Source organism: Podarcis gaigeae, assembly GCF_964106915.1.
Source record: "Podarcis gaigeae genome assembly, chromosome: 14".
NCBI lineage: Eukaryota > Metazoa > Chordata > Lepidosauria > Squamata > Lacertidae > Podarcis > Podarcis gaigeae.
In genome coordinates, this window is record NC_139690.1 from 1,267,779 (window position 1) to 1,290,674 (window position 22,896).

At 45.1% G+C, this 22,896-nt stretch overlaps 1 long non-coding RNA gene across 1 annotated transcript in view; it reads left to right on the forward strand.

Moving 5' to 3' along the window:
• LOC310831578 overlaps nucleotides 1-22,896 on the forward strand; it is a 537,457-nt gene that overhangs the window by 96,892 nt on the left and 417,669 nt on the right. The gene's annotated exons all lie outside the window — the stretch shown is intronic.

A 22,896-nucleotide genomic window follows, 5' to 3' on the forward strand; every position in this document is an offset into this window, starting at 1 on the left:
GGCGCAGAGTTCTTTTTAAAATGTTTTGAAATTTTCTTTTTCCCTTTTGAATTTTTTTTGGGGGCTGGGTGGGATGGATGTTTGGTTGGGCTCGGGAATTTGTTTGATTTTGATGTGTTTGTAATTTTTACAGTTTTTTGTTAGTATTGTTTTATTGTGGTTTTTTTTAAAAAGAGTTTTATTTTGTTCTTAAGGGGAGGGCTGCTGGGGAGTGGCATGTTCCACAGGGGGGATGCACTGGGACAACCGATCTCAGTGATCACGGGTAGGAGGAGAAGTTATGCTAAGACCAGACCGTGTCATTACAGAGGAGGCAGGTTTAGTCGTTGTCTGAGGACTATTCCTGCCTCCGGGTCTGGTCCTGACCGGATGGATACTAGAATCAGCAAGGGATACCTGCTGTGACGTGGGGTTTGTGATTTCAGCTCTCGACATAATATGCTGGAGACAGTTCTCTAGTAACACTTCTTTATTAAAGCAACAAGACTGAAGACTGAGGAGGGGAGAGCTACATTTATAGGGACAGGGAACAAGCTAGAAAGGATACATTTTGGAGGGAACAATATCAGGCAATCACAGTCCTGCCTTTTGGAGGAAACCAATAAGACAGAGCATCCAAATACAGCAGCTTAAATGAACCAATAGTAGCTGTACCCTCTGGAACCAAAAGGCAGTTAAAGGTAAAGGTAAAGGTACCCCTGCCCGTATGGGCCAGTCTTGACAGACTCTGGGGTTGTGCGCCCATCTCACTTAAGAGGCCAGGGGCCAGCGCTGTCCGGAGACACTTCCGGGTCACGTGGCCAGCGTGACATCGCTGCTCTGGCGAGCCAGAGCCGCACACGGAAACGCCGTTTACCTTCCCGCTGGTAAGCGGTCCCTATTTATCTACTTGCACCCGGAGGTGCTTTCGAACTGCTAGGTTGGCAGGCGCTGGGACCGAGCAGCGGGAGCGCACCCCGCCGCAGGGATTCGAACCGCCGACCTTTCGATCGGCAAGTCCTAGGCGCTGAGGCTTTAACCCACAGCGCCACCTGCGTCAGTTACTTTACCCTAATGCAATACAGACAATAATAATACAGATATAAAATCCTTTGACTCAAAAGGCAGTTACTTTACCCTAATGCAATACAGACAATAATAATACAGATATAAAATCCTTTGACTCAATACACAACACCCCTCCCCCCCTAGTGAGCACAGCAGACGTAATCTCTCAGGTACTGTGGGGTCCTACAACTTCTACTTGATCTCCTGACAACAGGTGTTGCCGGTTCTGGATTGGGTATCACCTGTGGTAGGGGGGCTGCTATAGGGGTTTCGTCAGGAACAGATGGAGTCCCAGACATCTCAGGGTCCCCTACCTGTCATTTGCTGAGGCCCCTGGTGACTGCACCTCTGGGCCATTTTCACCCTGGCCTTGTAGCTCTGCATCGTTAGCCAGGGATGAATTATCAGCCTCCTCTCTGCTGAGCGCCCGGCACCTCAGCTGATCTATATGTCTCTTCCAAACTTGCCCATTTTCCAAGGTCACATAATAGGACACAGGTCCACTAGCCCGGGTGACCACACCAGCCACCCACCGCGAACCTCGTGAATAGTTCCTCACCCAGACCAGATCTTCAGGGGCGAGATACCTTGTTGTGTCAGTCTCAGCCTGGGGGGTTGCTCTTGCATTACGGTTTGGCATTTTATCCGGGTGGACATAATCCAGCACCGTTACCAGTCTTCTACCCAAGAGCAGCTCAGCTGGCGACTTCCCCGTCGCAGTACACGGCGTCGCATGCTGCAAAAATAACATTCGCGCGATGCGAGCTGACCAGTCACCCTCCATTAAGCGCGCAATGGATTCTTTGGCTGTTCTTACCATGCGCTCCGCCTGCCCATTGGAGGATGGGTGAAAGGGCGCGGATGTGACCCCTCTTATGAAGTTATCAGCCAAGAATGCCCTGAATTCTTGGGATACAAAAGCTGCCCCTTTATCTGATACAATGGTCTCAGGTAACCCATGGGTTGCAAACAGCTGCCTCAACACCTTGATTACGGCAGCTGATGCCATGCTAGGGACCATCGCCACTTCTAACCATTTGGAATATGCATCGACGATAACCAAAAAGACCTTCCCCTGGAATGGCCCAGCAAAATCTAAGTGCAGCCAGTTCCAGGGAGATCTGGACTGCTCCCACCAGTGAACTGGTGCTCTGGCCACCTCTGGCCGCACCTCTTGGCATGCCTTGCATGTTCGTACCCATTGTTCTATGTTCTGGTCCATTCCCGGCCACCACACATAACATCGGGCTAGCGACTTCATCCTGACCATTCCCGGGTGTCCCATGTGAAGCGTCTCAAGAACCCTGTTTCTCAGTGGTGCTGGGATGATCACTCTATCTCCCCACAGGAGACAACCCTTATGCATGGACAACTCGTGCTGCCTTGTCGCATAAGGCCTGAATTTGTCTTCATGCGGACCACCTGGCCACCCCCTCCCCACCCAAGTGAGCACACGGGAGAGAACAGCATCTTTCCTCGTTTTCTCAGCTATATCAGTAACCGTTACAGGAGCCCCCGGAAGTGTTTCCAGCATCATTATGTGCTCCGCTGGAGCAGGATCCTCATTGCTCCCGCCAGGAAGGGGCAATCGACTCAGCGCATCAGCGTGGCACAACCGCTTCCCCGGCACATGGGTCAAGGTGTACTGGAACCCGTACAGGAATATAGACCAACGCAACATTCTGGGGGAGAGAATTTGTGGCGTTTGTTTGTTCGGGTTGAACAACCCTAACAGTGGTTTGTGGTCCGTTTCAATGGAGAAATGGCGACCGTACACATAATCATGGAACTTTTTGATTCCTGCCACAATTGCAAGTGCCTCTTTGTCAATTTGAGCATAGTTGCGCTCCGTGGCCGACAACGTACGGGAATAGAAAGAGATGGGCTTTTCCGACCCATCCAGTTCCCTATGACTCAGCACCACCCCCAGACCATATTGAGAGGCATCATATGCCAGGACCAGCAGCTTCGACTCATCATAATGAGCAAGGACGCTCCTGCTACTCAGCATTCCTCGCAAGGAGTCAAAAGCCTTCTGCTGCTCCTGCCCCCATCGCCACACATTCTTTTTCTGCAACAGTCTATGTAATGGTTCAGCTACCGAAGCTTTCTGGGGTAAGAACGAATGATAAAAGTTAATAAGTCCCAGGAATGACTGCAACTCCGTCTTGTTCTGTGTTCGTGGTGCCTCGATGATGGCCTTAACCTTAGCATCTGTGGGGTGGATGCCTGATGCATCAATTTTAAACCCCACGAAATCCACAGTTGGCACCCCAAAACTGCATTTTTCCTTTTTTAGTTGCAATCCCACCTCCTTGAACTTGAGCAAAACTGCACGGACACGCGCAACCAGTTCCTGTGGGTCTTTTCCAGCAATCAAAACGTCATAAAAAAATGGCAAGACTCCCGGCAGACCTCTTAACAGGCGTTCCATGAGCCCTTGAAAAATCCCTGGGGCCACACAAACACCAAATTGTAATCTGTTAACTCTGAACGCCCCTTTATGTGTGACAATAGTCTGTGCTTCCGCTGATTGTGGGGTTACTTGCAGCTGTTGGTAAGCTTGTGCCAGGTCAATTTTGGCGAACACCTTGCCCCCAGCCAGTTTAGCTAACAGATGTGATACGACTGGAATGGGGTATGAGTTCCCCCTGAGTGCCTTATTGATAGTACATTTGTAATCAGCACAGATCCTGACTTCCCCATTTGCTTTAAGGGGCGTGACGATTGGAGTCTCCCACTTAGCGGAGTCCACGGGTGAGAGAACTCCCTGCTTGACCAATTTATCCAGCTCTGCTTCAATCTTGGGTTGCAGTGCAAATGGCACTCGCCTTGGTTTGAGTCGGATTGGGGCCACCCCAGGGTCCAATTCGAAGTCAACTGGGGGCCCTTTATAACAACCCAGTTTTCCATTAAAGAGACCAGCAAATTCTTTGCATAATGCCTCACTCATCTCAGGGCAGGTTTGGATTGAATTAAGCCCTGATATACTCAGTCCCAGGGCGGGGAACCAGTCAGTGCCCAGGAGACTGGGGCGACTGCCCTTCGCAATCACCAGTTTGAGTACCGCCTGTTTGTCCCGGAACTGTACTCTCACGGCACACATTCCCATGACATGGATGCGGCCCGCTGAGTATGACTGCAAAGTTGCCGGGAAGGGCTCCAGAGGGGGCAACTTACCCCTGGGGAAGAATGTCCTCGCAGTCTGGTCCGACACGATAGTGAATCCAGATCCGGAGTCCACCTCCATGTTGCACAGCTGACCCTCAATCTTCACCTTGACGTGTGCCTTGCCTTGCGCTGGAAACTGCACGACCCTCCCGTTGATCTCCGTTACGTAGTGGCAGTCTTGTAGAACGTGGGTTGCTGTGGGCGGTCTGCGATGCTCCAGTCTAGGTGCTCCTGTCGCTCCCAATGCCGCCGATCTACAGACCCTGGCGATGTGACCTGTCTTCCCGCACGTCCAGCACATAGCATCCCGGAAACAACAACCTATCCGCTCATGGTTTCCGCCACAACCAGGGCACCTGCCTCGGTGATCTTTGTGCACTGTGCAGGCCTGACGCACTGACTCGACCCCACGGACTGGGCTCTGGCTCGAAGTAGCCTCTAGCTTGTCCATGGCATGCGCAACTTCTATCTGTGGCTTAGGGGCCCTGCGACTGGCATCAAGCTCCTCTCTTTCATAATTCTCCGTGGCAGTGGCCTCCTTCAAGGCTGAAGCAAGGGTAACCTCTTCTTTAGCCACGATGCGTCTTCTGGCTTTCTTGCTGCTCAGACCACCGATAAAACGATCCAGGAGAGTCTCTTCCAGATCTTGGAAGTCGCAGTGCTGAGCGAGCTTCCGCAGTTCAGCTAGAAATGCAGATACAGACTCCCCAGCACGCTGCTGCCTCTTATGAAACTCCATCCGCCGGGCCATCTTGGTCTCAGTAGGCGCCAAATGGCTTGTTAGGCAGGCAAGAATATCTTTGAGAGGTGTCTCACTTAGCTTCGCTGGAGCAAGCAATGCCTTGGCCAGCGTGAAGATCTCAGGCCCACAGTAGCTCAGGAATGTGGCCCTTCTTTTGCTGGCATCGGTGATCCCTTGAGCCACCGTGAAGAACTCGAAGCGTTCGACGTAGTCTTCCCACGTGTGGGGCTCTGATGGCTGGAAGGGCTCCAATACCCTTGGACTCTCCATTGTCCTGTGGGCAGGGTCGTCTTCTCAGCTGGCCAGTGAGTCTTGTTTTAGCTTCAATCCGGACTCTGAGGCAGGGCTGCGTTAACCGCTCCTCAGCATTCCGGATCCCACTTTCGTCGCCAGTTGTTGTGACGTGGGGTTTGTGATTTCAGCTCTCTTGACATAATATGCTGGAGACAGTTCTCTAGTAACACTTCTTTATTAAAGCAAACAAGACTGAGACTTGAGGAGGGGAGAGCTACATTTATAGGGACAGGGAACAAGCTAGAAAGGATACATTTTGGAGGGAACAATATCAGGCAATCACAGTCCTGCCTTTTGGAGGAAACCAATAAGACAGAGGATCCAAATACAGCAGCTTAAATGAACCAATAGTAGCTGTACCCTCTGGAACCAAAAGGCAGTTAAAGGTAAAGGTAAAGGTACCCCTGCCCGTACGGGCCAGTCTTGACAGACTCTGGGGTTGTGCGCCCATCTCACTCAAGAGGCCAGGGGCCAGCGCTGTCCGGAGGCACTTCCGGGTCACGTGGCCAGCATGACAAAGCTGCATCTGGCGAGCCAGAGCCGCACACGGAAACGCCGTTTACCTTCCCGCTGGTAAGCGGTCCCTATTTATCTACTTGCACCCGGAGGTGCTTTCGAACTGCTAGGTTGGCAGGCGCTGGGACCGAGCAGCGGGAGCGCACCCCGCCGCAGGGATTCGAACCGCCGACCTTTCGATCGGCAAGTCCTAGGCGCTGAGGCTTTAACGCACAGCGCCACCTGCGTCCCAAAAGGCAGTTACTTTACCCTAATGCAATACAGACAATAATAATACAGATATAAAATCCTTTGACTCAATACACAACAATACCCACATGACCTGAAGGTGCTGCTGTGGAAAGCCAGGTCAATGATTCATAAGACCACTGCCATCATGGATGGAGGACTTGACCTGTCATGTGTAACAGAGACTTGGTTGGGTGAAGCAGATGGGCCTGTCCTTGCCGCTGCTTGTCCACCAGGTTTCTCTTACGCACAGCAACCCGGGTCATGTGGGTGGGGAGGGGGGGTTGCAGTGATTTTTAGGAAGTCACTAGTTTGCACCAGGCATCCTATTGGGAACACCCAGTTCTCTGAGTGCATGTTCTGAAGGTTGGGCAATAGGGGCAATACAGGATTCCTTTTGGTGTACCAACCTCCCCGCTGCACCAAGGATTCCCTGCCCAAGCTGCTCCAGGTTGTGGCGGATAATAATAATAATTTAATAATTTATTATTTATACCCCGCCCATCTGGCTGAGTTTTCCCCAGCCACTCTGGGCGGCTCCCAATCAGTGTTAAAATCCGTACAGCATTACATATTAAAAACTTCCCTGAACAGGGCTGCCTTAAGATGTCTTCTGAACGTCAGGTAATTCTTTATCTCTTTGACATCTGATGGGAGGGCGTTCCACAGGGCGGGCGCCGCTACCGAGAAGGCCCTCTGTCTGGTTCCCTGTAGCCTCACTTCTCGCAATGAGGGAACCGCCAGAAGGCCCTTGGCGCTGGATCTCAGAGTCCGGGCTGAACGATGGTGGTGGAGACGCTCCTTCAGGTATACAGGACCGAGGCCGTTTAGGGCTTTAAAGGTCAGCACCAACACTTTGAATCGTGCTCGGAAACGTACTGGGAGCCAATGCAGATCTCTCAGAACCGGTGTTATGTGGTCCCGGCGGCCACTCCCAGTCACCAGTCTCGCTGCCGCATTCTGGATTAATTGCAGTTACCGGGTCACCTTCAAATATTCTCCTGGAGACACCTAGTTTGGTTGTCCTAGGGGATTTTAACATCCATGCCGACACAACCTTACAAGGGACCGATTGGGACTTTGTGGAAAGCATGGCCTCCATGGGGCTGTCCCTGAATTAGTTTGGCCAAACCCATAGCCGCGGACATGCCTTAGACCTGGTGTTCACCTCTATGGATGTTGGTGATCTGACATTAAGTAAAAGCAAAACGAAAGAAGTGCCATGGTCAGATCACTTCCTGGTGCAAATGGACTTCTCCACGACCCTTCCCTCTGCAGGGAGGTGGGAACAATTTGGATGGTCCACCCCTGCCACTTAATGGATCCAAATTGTTTCCAGAGAGTGGTAGGGGATGCTTTATCCCATGCTGATGGCCTTTCAGCCGACTCCCTGGTGGCCCACTGGAATGTGGAGTTAACCAGGGCTATCGACTGTCTGGCTCCGAAGCGCCCTCTCTGATTGCATGGAGCCCAGACAGCCCCGTGGTTTCTGAGGGCGATGAAACAATTGATGAGACGGCTAAAGTGCCGGTGGCAGATAACTCATTCTGAAGCTGACACGGGTTAGAGCTCAATGTCAAGCCTACCAGTGGCGGTAGCGATGGTGAAGAAGACTTTCTTCACTGCCTCGATTGCATCTGCAAAAAACAGCAGCAGGAGACTCTTTCAGGTGGTTCGCAATTTAGTGGAACCACCTGCTACATTGGGGCCTAGTATGGGCCACATGATCTCCTACAATGATTTTGCAAAGTTTTTTGCGGATAAAGTTACTCAGATTCGGGAAGAGGTAGACTCCACCGTAGGAGCAGGGCTGGGGAGGGAGAGTGCTGGAGTCCTGTCTAGTCAAGTTGCCTGGGATCAGTTCCAATCTGTTACCTCCGAGGATGTGGACAGGCTGCTTGGACGAGTGAAACCAACCACCTGTCTCCTTGATCCTTGCCCATCCTGGCTTATAAAAGCTAGCTGGGAAGGGCTGGGCGATGGGCTTCGTGGGTGGTGAATGCTTCTCTCTGTGAGGGAGCCTTCCCAGACCCACTGAAAGAGGCGGCTATCAAACCGCTTCTTAAGAAACCATCTTTAGATGCTGCCCATTTGGCCAACTATCGCCCAGTCTCAAATCTGCCATTCTTGGGCAAGGTGATTGAGCGAGTGGTTGCTGAACAACTCCAGGCACGCCTGGAAGAAGCGGACCATTTGGATCCCTTCCAGTCAGGATTTAGGCCTTTTCATGGGACTGAAACTGCCTTGGTCGCACTGGTCGATAATTTCCGGCGGGCTAGGGACAAAGGTGAGAGCTTTTTCCTAGTTCTGCTGGATCTCTCAGCGGCTTTTGACACCATTGACCATAACATCCTTCTGGACCATCTAGAGGGGCTGGGAGCTGGGGGCACTGTTATACAGTGGTTCCGCTCCTTCCTCCTAGGCCATGTTCAGAAAGTGGTGGGGGGGGATGAGTGTTCAGACCCCATGGCTCTCACTTGTGGGGTGCCTCAGGGTTCTTTCCTCTCCCAATGCTTTTCAACATCTACATGCAACCGCTGGGAGAGGGGGTTTGGGCTGGGTGTTCATCAGTATGCGGATGATAACCAGCTCTACCTCTCTTTCAAATCGAAACCAGTGAAGGCGGTGAAGGTCCTGTGTGAGTGTCTGAAGGTGGTTGGAGGATGGATGGCAGCTAACAGATTGAGGTTGAATCCTGACAAGACAGAAGTACTGTTTTGGGGGGACAGGAGGCGGGCAGGTTTTGAGGATTCCCTGGTCCTGAATGGGGTAACTGTGCCCCTGAAAGACCAGGTGCACAGCCTGGGAGTCATTTTGGACTCACAGTTGTCCATGGAGGCACAGGTCAATTCTGTGCCCAGGACAGCTGTTTATCAGCTCCATCTGGTATGCAGGCTGAGACCTTACCTGCCCGTGGACAGTCTTGCCAGAGTGGTGCATGCTCTGGTTATCTCTCGCTTGGAATACTGCAATGCGCTCTACATGGGGCAACCTTTGAAGGTGACCTACAAAGGTGAAACTACAACTAATCCAGAATGCGGCAGCTAGACTGGTGTCTGGGAGCGGCTGCCGAGACCATATAACATCAGTCTTGAAAGACCTACACTGGCTCCCAGTACGTTTCCGAGCACAATTCAAAGTGCTGGTGCCTTTAAAGCCCTAAACGGCCTCGGCCCAGTATACCTGAAGAAGCGTATCCACCTCCATCATTCTGCCTGGACACTGAGGTCCAGCGCTGAGGGCCTTCTCCCTTGCTGTGAGAAGCCAAGTTACAGGGAATCAGGCAGAGGGCCTTCTTGGTGGTGGCGCCTGCCCTGTGGAACACCCTCCTGTCAGATGTCAAGGAAATAAACAACTATCTGACTTTTAGAAGACATCTGAAGGCAGTCCTGTTTAGGGAAGTTTTTAATGTTTAATAGGTTATTGTATTTTAGTGTTTTGTTGGAAGCCACCCAAAGTGGCTGGGGAAACCCAGCCAGATGGGCGGGGTATTAATAATAATAATAATAATAATGTTCAGCACTGAGATATTCTTTGCCTTCCCCCTCCCAGGAACTATGCTACATCATGACAAAGTAATGATCTGGTGGGGACTCTTGCAACAAAATGGCTGCACCCCTTTTTGCCCCCATAAGCCTCCATCACAGTGACACTACATCACCAAGTAATGTAACATCAGAGGGGTTTTGAGGTGAGAAAAGTGTGGTCACCAATGGGGCTTCTGAGAGGAGCTCAATAGTAATGTGAAGTAATGGTTCCCCCAATTTTACCCCCTTGAAAATTGCCAGGTAGCATTCAGTCCCGCTTTTCCATGTCTCCTGTGCTCAAATTTAGGTGTGAAGCTTTTTGTGGATAACCTTTGGTTCAGCCTTCTTAAAAACAACATTTTAACAGCTCTATTTGGCTCTGTCAATAATGCTATTTGGCTCTGTCAAAACACCTTCATGTTGAACCAGATGCTAATGGGCCTACATTAGGTCAGACCCATCACATTTATTTATTATTTGATAGTTGACATTATAGTTTATAAACCACCCCAGAAAGGCCTCTGGAAGCCGTGTAGAGAACATAAAAGGGAAAGTACAATAACTATAAAACAACCAAATAAAAACAATGTTTGAACAGCAGGTGGAAAAATGTACACAGACTCAACAGCAAAAGCAAACAGCTCCCTTAAACCAAGCAATTTGAGGAGGGACAAACTAGTACTGAAGGCTCAGCAAACGAAACTAAAGCAAAGCTCAGGGCAAAGCAATGCAAAGTTTAGTTCAGGTTCTAGCTAGTGCCCTGGAGAGCGCTCCCATGCAGGCTCTCAAGTTGGAAAATTGTATGAGCAGGTTCAAATGTTGCTTCAGCTAGAGTCCCAGAGTGATACCTGTCTGGATGGTTAGCTCTTTTAGTTAAAGGGGCTTTGCCTGCTTAAGCAACCATCAGCTTCACTGGGATGGTGGCCCCTGTGGCTTCATTGGGACTTCTGGGCAAAAAGCCTTGGATGATGGGAGTACAACCTCCTCACACTGGGAGATGGTAGAGAGATGGGCTCTTGGTGCAAAGGGGCGTCACTTGGGCTCATCACTGAAGCTGGTTCTTCCTCCTCCTCTGACACTTCACTCATGTACATGGCTTCATATCCTGAATTTTCTCCTGATTCATGATAAAAATCTTATTGATGACAAAGGATAGCTATGGTCTGAAGGTATATCTAACCACACTTTCTGAAGCAAAGCATGTCTGTTTCAAGTCAATGCCTGGGAAGTCAAGTCACGTGGGAAGGAACTGCATGTCCATTGGCCTGAGTTCTAATCTATAAGAAGGTCAGGATATAAACGCATCATGAATAAATAACTGATGTGGCATTTGAAATCTTACTGAAAAAATATTGTTACTCTCAATAATCTTTTGGCTTTCCTCAATATTCATTAAAGATTTTGCTCAAAGAAATGCTTCCAAGTCTGATTTGAAATTCCACTGACAACTGTGGGAACTAGACCGCCCTAGGTAAAGGTAAACAAGGTAAAGGACCCCTGGACGATTAAGTCCAGTCAAAGGTGACTATGGGGTTGTGGCGCTCATCTTGCTTCAGGCCAAGGGAGCCACCGTTTGTCCACAGACAGCTTTCTGGGTCACATGGCCAGCAGGACTAAACCGCTTCTGGTGCACGGAGGATCATGACAGGTGCCAGAGCTCACAGAAATGCCGTTTACCTTCCTGCCAGAGTGGTACCTATTTATCTTTGACATGCTTTTGAACTGCTAGGTTGGCAGGAGCTGGCACAGAGCAACAGGAGCTCACCCCATTGTGGGGATTCGAACCGCCAACCTTCCAATCGGCAAGCCCAAGAGACTAGACCGCCCTATCCCCACCCAAAGTTATGTTAAGTTCCTAACTGAAATTAATTTGATTTTCTGCAAAGTCCCACTGAGATTTTGTTAAAAATGAGAATGCCTGCAATTCAGCTTTGAACTTCACTTTGAGCCAAATTATGTTGAAGATGCTGGTTATGTCTGAATATACTGAACACATCTGAAGGCAGCCCTGTTTAGGGAAGTTTTTAACGTTTTATTCTGTTTTTAATATTCTGATGGAAGCCACCCAGAATGGCTGGGGATGCCCAGCCAGATGGGCGGGGTATACATAAATTATTATTATTATTTATTATACTGAACAAGGTCAAGAATGAATGTGTAGTGCTGCAAAAACAAAAATACAAGAAAAAGGGGGGAGAGCTGCAAAATGCAGAGTCTGGCCACTTAGATAACCAGCAATTGAACTCATCAGTGAGTAGCATGGGGAGATGTGGGCGATTAAATGCCGCTCCTTGTTTTCGTTCCCAAATACCTGATCACAACCACATGTTCTGTGACTATGCAACTCTGCCTTTTGGGGTGGACTGTCGTTCAGTAGTAGAGCGCTTGTCTTCTGTGCAAAAGCTCCCCATTCCAGTCCCACCATTTCCCTGGAGGAATGGGAATGTCCCCTGTCAGAAACACTGGAAAGCCACTGCCCATCAATGTAGAGAGCAATGAACTAGACCAGGGGTCAGCAAACTTTTTCAGCAGGGGGCCGGTCGACTGTTCCTCAGACCTTGTGGGGGGGCGGACTATATTTTGAAAAAACACACATGAATGAATTCCTATGTCCCACAAATAACCCAGAGGTGCATTTTAAATAAAAGCACACATTCTACTCATGTAAAAACATGCTGATTCCTGGACCATTCGCCGGCTGGATTGAGAAGGTGGTTGGCACCTGGGCCTTAGTTTGCCTACCCATGAACTAGATGGACCAATGGTCTGACTCTCTATAAGACAATTTTATATGTTCCATACATCACAGTACAAATTGCAGTCTAAGGTCACGCAGCAGCTAGACTGGTGACTGGGAGTGGTCGCCGAGACCACATAACACTGGTCTTAAAAGGCCTACATTGGCTCCCAGTATGTTTCCAAGCACAGTTCAAAGTGTTGGTGCTGACCTTTAAAGCCCTAAATGGCCTCGGCCCAGTATACCTGAAGGAGCATCTCCACCCCCATCGTTCTGCCCGGACACTGAGGTCCAGCGCCGAGGGCCTTCTGGCCGATGCCTCATTGTGAGAAGCCAAGTTACAGGAAACCAGGCAGAGGGCCTTCTTGGTAGTGGCGCCCTCCCTGTGGAACGCCCTCCCACCAAATGTCAAAGAGAACAACAACTACCAGACTTTTAGAAGACATCTGAAGGCAGCCCTGTTCAGGAAAGCTTTTAATGTTTGATGTATTAGAGTATTTTAAAAAAAATTGGAAGCCGCCCAGAGTGGCTGGGGAAGCCCAGGCAGATGGGTGGGGTACAAATAATAAATTGTTGTTGTTGTTGTTGTTGTTGTTACTGTTTTTGGTGTATAAAGGCTTTTACAGCTAGGGACCAGAATACAGTGGTACCTCAGGTTAAGTACTTAATTTGTTCTGGAGGTCTGTTCTTAACCTGAAACTGCTCTTTACCTGAAGCACCACTTTAGGTAATAGCGCCTCCCGGTGCTGCCGCACCGCCGGAGCACAATTTCTGTTCTCATCCCGAAGCAAAGTACTTAACCCAAGGTAATATTTCTGGGTTAGCGGCGTCTGTAACCTGAAGCGTATGTAACCTGTGGTACCACTGTACCTGAAAGATCACCTCACCCATTATAAAGCCAATTGATCACTGTGCTCTGCAGGCGAGGGCCTCCTCCAGATACCATCTTACCAGGGTTGCTGAAGGCTGTGTGGGGAAATGAAGATACCTCATCACTTTCCCCATGCCAATAGCTGATGGAGTCAAAACAACCCCCATTTCAGAGAAGCTTCAGAAATGAAGAGTGACTGGAATTTTGGCTGCCATTTATCTTCAGCATCCATCTCCAATGCCATGGGGGTGGGCACAGGTGCTGCAATCCTAATTTTCCCAGCTGAGCCAGGCACAGTTAGCAGCAGCAGCAGACCGACCATCTCATTACCTCCCAGGCACCTGGCAGTGTGCAACCTGGGAGCTGTTTCTGTCCAAGGACCCTTGGGTGTGAAAGTGATGGTCAGCAGAACTTCCCCCACCATCACTAATGGGAAATGACTTGGCTTGCCTTTCATTGCGGAGTTGATCGGCAACTACAGTTGCCAGAGGATTTTATCGTGAATGAGGGTGGTGACAGATGAAGTCCCCAGAAGAAGAAGAAAAGCCCTTTGTAACTTTTTCTTCTGCCATCTCCCAGAGCCTGGTGGGGAATCCTTGGGAAAAGGAGCCCCTCCCTTCTTTAGTAGACCCCAACACATGCTTGGATCAAAGAAAATTACCCCCCCCAGTGGGGATTGCAAAGCAAGTGCTATAAAAGATACTCAACTCCTGGATGTCACTGAATCTAGGGATTTAGAGAGAGACTCATGCCACGTGGCCAGAGGCAGTTTTAAGGGAGCACAATGGGTTCAGCCACACTGAGTGCTGTACTGCACGGGGAGCCACCACAATGCTGTAGAATGGAGGTGCCCCCACCCGGAATTTTAGCATCACACTGGGCACCACTCAGATCTGAGAGCCCAAAGTCTGCCACTAACAGGGCATTAGACTTCTTAGGACAGGGATAGTCCATGCAGTATCCTCCAAGTTTCTAACCTCTTTGACCTCCATGCTGGCAGAGAGGGTACCACATTAGAAATCAATGGCCACCGCCTGAATCCCAAGAGAGGATTACATGGACCTTTAGTGCTCATGTGAAATAACCTGGCTTCCATTCCCTAACCTGGCATAGACACCTATGGATATATTCTATATAGACATCTATGAATATATTCCTGAAGACTGGGGACTAACAATCATTGTGCAAAATGCAAAAAAACAACAACGACAAAACGATCCTGCCAACTATAGACCAATCAGTCTTCTCAACATAATAAGTAAATTGTAATCAAGACACTTGCAGTGGAAATTCCAATACTGGCTGCAACAAGAAAACATTCTTGCAGATGAGCAAGTGGGATTCTGAGAGGGTCGTTCGACCATCAACCAATGTTTAGTTCTCCAACATCTAATAGAGAAGTACTCATCTAGTAAAACTGCTTCTCTTTCTGCGGCCTTTATTGACTTCAGAGGAGCTTTTGACTCTATTTCCAGAACAAAGCTATGGGATACCTGCTATACCTAATGCACATGTTACATGAAGCGACCTCATTAAAAGTGTGTTGTACCTCCCAAGGCCACTTACACAATGCAATAGAAACCGAGAAAGGAGTCAAACAAGGATTCATACTGGCCCCATCCTTGTTCAATTATTATATAAATGATATGATCCCTTATTTTCCGCAATATAAATTTCCATCCTCCAAAACTTACAGGAAATCCTATTTCGGTGTCGCTTTACACAGATGACACTGCAATCCTCTCTAGAACACTGATTGGCCTTAAAACAGCCATGAAAACACTCACTGCGTATTGTAAAGAGAGCCAATTGGATCTCAACTGCCAAAAACCCCAAATCATGGTCTTTGCCAAGAGGCCCAAATCATGTGTACACGGACATAAGATTGAGCAGGTCACCTGCTTTAAATACCTGGGTATAGCCCTTCACTCACCAGGAAGCTGGATGTTGTTGGGTTTTTTAAGTCAAGATTTCAACAGCCATCAAAAATTTAAAATTTTAGGTGTAAAAGACCTCTTTAAAAAACCTAACATTGAAATATTAATTTCTACAATAAACTCGTAAAACATGACAGTTTGTCCTAATATTACAGAAGGGCAGCCAGGTTTAAGTTTCCTTAGTAGGTCTATGGCTGACGTACAATTTGAACCTGGAATTCTTGATTTCATAGAATCATAGAATTTGTAGAGTTGGAAAGAACCCTGTGTCACTTGTCCAACCCCCCGAATGCAGGAATCAGAGCTAAAGAATCCCATGCAATCTGTGTTTGAAAATCTCCAATGAAGGAGAGTCCACCACTTTCCAAGAGAGCTGGTTCCACTGTCAAACAGCTTTTACCAACTAAAACTTATTTCAAATGTTTTGTTGGAATCTCCTTTCTTGTAATTTGTATCTGTTGGTTCAGGTCCTACTTTCTGGATCAGCAGAAAACAAGATCCTTTCATTTTTCAATCTTCTCTTCTCCAGGCTCAACATACTGAATTCTTCTAACCATTCATCATAATGCTCAATTACCCCACACTTTATCATTTTGATCTCCCTCCTCTGCAACATTCTTCTTAAACTGTGGTGTCCATGACTGGACATAGTCCCCACATGGGGACTGAAACAAGCCAGAATAGAGAGGTAATATGACTTGATCTGGACACTAGACTTAGAATAGAATCATAGAATCATAGAGTTGGAAGAGACCACCAGGGCCATCGAGTCCAACCCCCTGCCAAGCAGGAAACACCATCAGAGCACTCCTGACATATGGTTGTCAAGCCTCTGCTTAAAGACCTCCAAAGAAGGAGACTCCACCACACTCCTTGGCAGCAAATTCCACTGTCGAACAGCTCTTACTGTCAGGAAGTTCTTCCTAATGTTGATACAGCCCAGTATAGCATTAGCTTTTTTTGCAGCTGCATCACACTGTTGACTCATGTTCAGCTTGTGGTCCACCAAGACCCCTAGATCCTTTTCACATATGCTACAGGTGTCTCCCATATTATATTTGTGCATCAGGTTCTTCCTGCCTAAGAGCAGAACCTTACATTTGTTCCTATTGAAATTCATTTTGTTAGTTTGTTTTGTTAGTTTGGGCCTGAGGTTTTTTCTGTAGCAATCTGTCACCTGCAAATTTGATGAGCATTCCCTCAATTCCTTCATCTAAGTAATTTATAAAGATGTCGAACAAGATATGTAGTTGAGAACTCAGTCTCTTGACCTCAGGATTTCACCAGGCCCCAAAAATCCCCTGCTATATTTTTTGCTTCTTTGGCCCAACTTTTGGCCCGAATCCCTTCCATGAGGTGAGTTCAGAAGCCATCAATATCCCTTGCTGCAGCGTCACAAACTGCATAATTGAATTGCGAAATGATGTATGCCAGGAACTGTCACAAGTCTACAAATAATCTATAGCCCCTTTCCACAGATGGTAGCAACATTGATTTCCCATTCTCCTCGGGGGGAGAGGGGAGGAAACTAGACATGCCATAAAAACCATTTGAAAATGTTCCCCTTCTCCTTAAATAAGGAGTATGTCAAATCTATTCATCTGACTGAAACACAGATTGAAAAAGAAAGGTTTCAGAATGAGATTGGTTTGACCTTAGTTAAGAAAGTGAAATATTTGGGGATCAATATGACAGCTAAAAATTCGAACTTATTTAAAGACAATTATGAGAAATGTTGGTCAGAAGTTAAAAAAGATCTAGAAATATGGTCTAAATTGAAGCTTTCCTTGGGGCGAATTGCAGTTATAAAAATGAATGTATTGCCAAAAATGTTATTTTTGTTCCAAACCTTACAGATTGTGGACAGGATGGATTGTTTCAAGAAGTGGCAGAAGGATATTTCTAGATTTGTCTGGCAGGGCAAAAAGCCCAGAATAAAATTTAAAATATTAACAGATGCGAAAGAAAGAGGGGGGTTTGCCCTGCCGGACTTTAAACTTTACTACAAATCAGCAGCATTTTGCTGGTTGAGAGATTGGCTGCTTCTTGAGAACACTGACATTTTGGACTTAGAAAGTTTTAACAATGCTTTTGGTTGGCATGCATATTTGTGGTACGACAAGGTTAAAGCGCATCAAGCTTTTAAACACCATATTGTCAGGAAAGCATTATTTAATGTCTGGATAAGGTACAAAGACTTATTGGAAAACAAGACCCCAAGGTGGTTGTCACCCATGGAAGCAAAGGCTCTGAAAAGACTCAATGCGGAGGCCAAATGGCCAAAATATTGGAAGATATTAGAATTAGAAGGAGATAAACTGAAATTGCAGAGTTTTGAGAAATTAAAGGACAAAGTGCGAGATTGGCTTCATTATTATCAAGTAAGAGAGGCCTATAATTTGGACAAAAAGTTGGGTTTCCAGGTGGAAAAATCAAAATTGGAAACAGAACTGTTAGAACCTAAAACTAAGATCCTTTCAAGAATGTATAACTTGCTGTTGAAATGGAACACTCAGGATGAAACAGTCAAATCAGCTATGATTAAATGGGCACAGGACATAGGTCATAACATTTTGTTTGCTGACTGGGAAAAGTTATGGACCACCGGTACGAAATTCACGGCATGTAATGCCCTAAGAGAGAATATTATGAAAATGATTTATAGGTGGTACATGACCCCAGTCAAACTTGCTAAAATTTATCACCTGCCTGATAACAAATGTTGGAAATGCAAAGAAATTGAGGGCACTTTCTTTCACCTTTGGTGGACGTGCCCGAAGATAAAGGCTTTCTGGGAAATGATATATAATGAACTGAAAAAGGTATTCAAATATGCCTTCCTTAAGAAACCAGAGGCCTTTCTCTTGGGCATAGTCGGACAATTGGTGTTAAAGAAAGATAGAATTTTTTTATGTACGCGACAACAGCAGCAAGAATACTCATCGCAAAGTATTGGAAGACACAAGATTTGCCCACCTTGGAAGAATGGCAGATGCAAGTGATAGACTATATGGAGTTGGCAGAAATGATTGGCAGAATCCGAGACCTGGGAGAAGAATCAGTGGAAGAGGACTGGAAGAAGTTTAAAGACTATCTGCAGAAATACTGCAAAGTTTATGAATGTTAAAATAATGTTGGATTTGGAAATAATAAGGCATTAGTGATATAGCTTTAAAAAGTATGCAAAATGCAACAGAAAAGGAGGAAAGATTAAAGTGATATTATGTCGAAAGTAAATAATATCATAAAGGTGTTTAAGTATGAGGAGAAAAGATTGGTGACATAATAGAAGGAACTTAATAATTAGAAATGAGATCTGAAAGAGGGTAAGGATTTGCTGTATCTGATTGGGTAAAGAGGAACACAAAAAAGGGAGGTGTGAGGAAGTCAAGAAAGGAAGTTAATTATTATTATTTTTATATAATTTTTTATTGGTTTTCCAACACAAATTAAAAACAAAACAACACACAATACATAGACAAACAAAACATATAAACATGTATAATTTCAAACCTCTTTTTCATAAACCTTACTTCCCAGACTTCCCCTTACCTCCCCTTTTCTGCATCCCTATTTTGAAATTTTTTCAACAACTCCTCACACCAATTGTCTAATTACTTATTTTCTTTTTTAGCTTCTTCTCATACTTAATCAATTACAGCTATAATTCTATATTTTCCTTTCCCTTGACATTTTAGCACTCTTTAATTTTACAACAGTTCTTAAGATATACTTTAAATTTCTTCCAATCTTCTTCCACCGTCTCTTTTTCTTGGTCACGGATTCTGCCGGTCATCTCTGCAAGTCCCATATCACCTTCGTCTGCCATTCTTCCAGCGTGGGTAATTCTTGCGTCTTCCAATACTTTGCTAAAAGAATCCTTGCTGCTGTGGTGGCATACATAAAAAACGTCCTATCCTTCTTAGACACCACTTGGCCGACTATGCCCAGGAGAAATGCCTCTGGTTTCTTATGAAATGTACATTTAAGTACCTTCTTAATTTCGTTATAAATAATTTCCCAGAAGGCCTTAATTCTCGGGCAAGTCCACCAAAGGTGGTAGAAGGTACCTTCAGTCTCATTACATTTCCAACATTTGTTATTGGGCAAATGATAAATTTTTGCAAGCTTGACTGTGGTCATGTACCACCTGTAAATCATTTTCATAATATTTTCTCTTAAGGCATTACATGCCGTAAATTTTATACCGGTGGTCCATAACTGTTCCCAGTCAGCAAACATAATATCATGACCAATGTCTTGTGCCCACTTAATCATAGCTGATTTAACTGTCTCATCTAATGTATTCCACTTCAACAGCAGGTTATACATTCTTGACAAATTCTTAGTATTGGGTTCTAACAGTTCTGTTTCTAGTTTTGATCTCTCCACCTGGAAGCCAATTTTCCTGTCTTGTTTGAACACTTCCATTATTTGATGGTAGTGAAGCCAATCTCATACTTTAGACTTCATTTTCTCATAGTTCTGTAATTTGTTTTTTCCACTCTCTTGCTCCAAAATTTCACAATATTTTGGCCATTTGGATTCCATATTAAGTTTTTTCACCTCCTTAGCTTCCGTTGGTGACAACCACCTAGGGGTTTTATTTTCCAACAAATCTTTATATCGAATCCAAACATTATATAGTGCTTTCCTGACAATATGGTTTTTAAATCCTTTATGAGTTTTTACCTTGTCATACCATATATATGCATGCCAACCGAATCTATTATCAAACCCTTCCAAATCCAAAATGTCTGTATTCTCAAGAAGTAGCCAGTCTTTCAACCAGCAGAAAGCTGCCGATTCATAGTACAGTTTTAAGTCCGGCAGGGCAAACCCCCCTCTGTTTTTTGCATCAGTTAATATCTTGAATTTTATTCTGGGCTTTTTGCCCTGCCAGACAAATTTAGATATATCTTTCTGCCACTTCTTGAAACAGTCCATTCTATCCACAATCTGTAATGTTTGAAACAAAAATAACATTCTAGGCAATACATTCATCTTAATTACAGCAATTCGGCCTAACAAGGAAAGTCTCAAATTTGACCATATTTCTAGATCTTTCTTTATCTCTGTCCAACATTTATCATAGTTATCTTTAAATAGGTTCACATTCTTAGATGTCATATTAATCCCCAAATATTTCACTTTCTTTGCCACCATTAATCCAGTTTCACTTTGAAATTTCTCTTTTTCAGCATTTGTTAAATTTTTCTCCAAAACTTTAGTTTTTTGCTTGTTCAACTTAAATCCTGCTACGTGACCAAAAACTTGAATTAGTTCTAAAACTCTTTTCGTACTAGTGTCTGGCTGTTGTAAAGTTAATACTAAGTCATCTGCAAAGGCCCTCAATTTGTATTGTTTAGCTCCGACCTTTTGATTGATTGGTTTATTACGGCCATTGGCCCATATCTAAAAACAATACATCCAAATTTATCCATAAACAATACAATTTAAACAGTTCCAAGTTAAAACCTGAATTCCTTTAACCAGCTGGTTCCCCCTGATCATATTTAACAAAACCTCCAAGACAGATATAAAAAGTAGTGGGGATATTGGGCACCCCTGTCGTGTCCCTTTTTCTATAGGAAGTTCTTCAGTAACCACATTGTTTACAATTAATTTTGCTTTTTGTTCAGAATATATTGCACCTATACCATTTTCAAACCTTTGGCCTACCCCCATCCCATGGAGATTCTTCTTCATAAAACTCAAAGAGATATTATCAAAAGCTTTCTCCGCATCCACAAATATTAATACAGCCTTCGTGTTAATGTTGACTTCTAGCAATTCCAAAATGTCAATTATATTTCTCACATTGTCTGACAAATGTCTCCCTGGGAGAAAGCCAGACTGGTCCTTATGAATCTCTTCCACCAACACCTTCTTTAATCTTTTTGCCAAAATGTCAGCAAATATTTTGTAATCCACATTAAGTAATGATACAGGGCAGTAGTTCTTTATCTGGTTCTTTTCAGTCTCAGTTTTTGGTATAAGTGTAATAAATGCTTCTTTCCACGATTCAGGTGCCTTTTCCCCCTCTAAAATTTCATTGCAGACCTCCTTCAACGGTTGTACTAACCATTCCTTCAAAGCTTTGTAGTATCTGGAGGTCAACCCATCTGGTCCTGGAGATTTTCCTAATTGCATATTTTGAATGGCACCCTCTATTTCTTGTTCTGTTATTTTCTCATTCAAAACCATTGTACTTTGTTGTGAAATCTTTTGTAAGCCATATTTCTTAAGAAAATCATCTATTTCTCCTTCATTCTCCGGCCCTCTTACATATAATCTTCTAAAGTAACTCTGAAAACAGTTACTGATCTCATTTGGTTTATAAATGTTCTTTCCTTCCACCTCCAAACTTGTAACTGTGTTCAATTTTTGTCTCTTCTTCAATTGCCATGCTAGAAGTTTCCCACATTTGTCTGCTGATTCAAATGTCCTTTGTCTCATTTGCTTAATTTTCCATTCTATCTCTTGATTCATCAGTTCCATATACTCCATCTGGTAGAACTTAATTTCTCTCAAAATCTCATGAGACTTTGGTTTTGACCTCAGTTTCTTTTCTCCTTCTTTCATCTTTTCCAAGATCTTATCTTTCTTCTCATTTTGTTTCTTCCTCTTTAAAGAATTCTGTTGTATTAGGAAACCTCGCATCACGGCTTTACTTGCGTCCCAAATTACTCTTTTCTCAACATCTGTCCTCAGATTTATCTCAAAATAGTCTTTCAAAGTTTTTTGGGCCTTCTTGTAAATCTCTTCATCTCTAAATAGGGTGTCATTCATTCTCCATCTGAAGGAGCCAGCTGTTAATTTCATCTCCATCTTTACGGCGTTATGGTCGGAGCAAGTCTTTGGGCAGATTTCTACTTTTTTTATCTTTGGAGCCATCTCACTAGTAACCCATATTTGATCGATTCTTGTCCATGTCATTTTTGCTTCAGAGAAAAAGGTTCCCTCTCTCTCCAGAGGGTTCCTTGTTCTCCAAATATCAATCAAGTCCATATTTTCAGTCATTTCAAAGAAAGTCTTTGGTAATCTCCCGTCCTTGGAGACCGCCTGCCTTTGTGCTTTGTCCATGTTTGTGGAGACCACACCATTCATGTCTCCCATCATGATTACATTATAATCCAAATAATCCATTAAAGTCTCATGCAACTTCTTAAAGAATTCTGCCTTCCCTTCATTTGGTGCATAAATTCCGACTGTCAAAATTTTTTCTCCTTGGACTTGTATTTCAATTGCCAAAAATCTTCCTTGTTCATCTTTAAAAATCAGCTTTGGGGCCAACTTTTCCTTTGCATAGATCACCACTCCTCTTTTCTTAACTTTGTCTGATGAAATAAATTCCTGTCCTAATCTTTTATTTATAAGCAATTTTCTGTGTGCCCTGGTCATGTGGGTTTCTTGTAAGCAAATCAAGTCCAATTGTTCTCTTTTCAAAATGTGAAAAACCTCACGCCTTTTTCTGGGAAGGTTCAATCCATTGCAATTCCAACTTAGAAATTGCAGAGACATCTTGTTATTTAGTTAGTCCCTCCTCCAGCTGCTCCCTGCTTCTGTTCTTCCTCTGTCGGTGGTTTAAGTCCAAATGTTAAATTTAGAATATCTGCTTCTGAAGTCAGTTCCACCACTCCCTTCTGAAGGTCCTCCTCATTCCTTTGCAGGAATTGTTCTTTGTCTTGCACTGTTCTTATTTTTACTTTCTTTCCTTTGTAGTTGAAAGACAAACCTTGTGGAAATTCCCACCTGAAAGGTAGATTGTTCCTTTTCAGCAGGTAAACCAGGTCTTTGTAGTGAGTTCTCGCCTCCAAGATGTA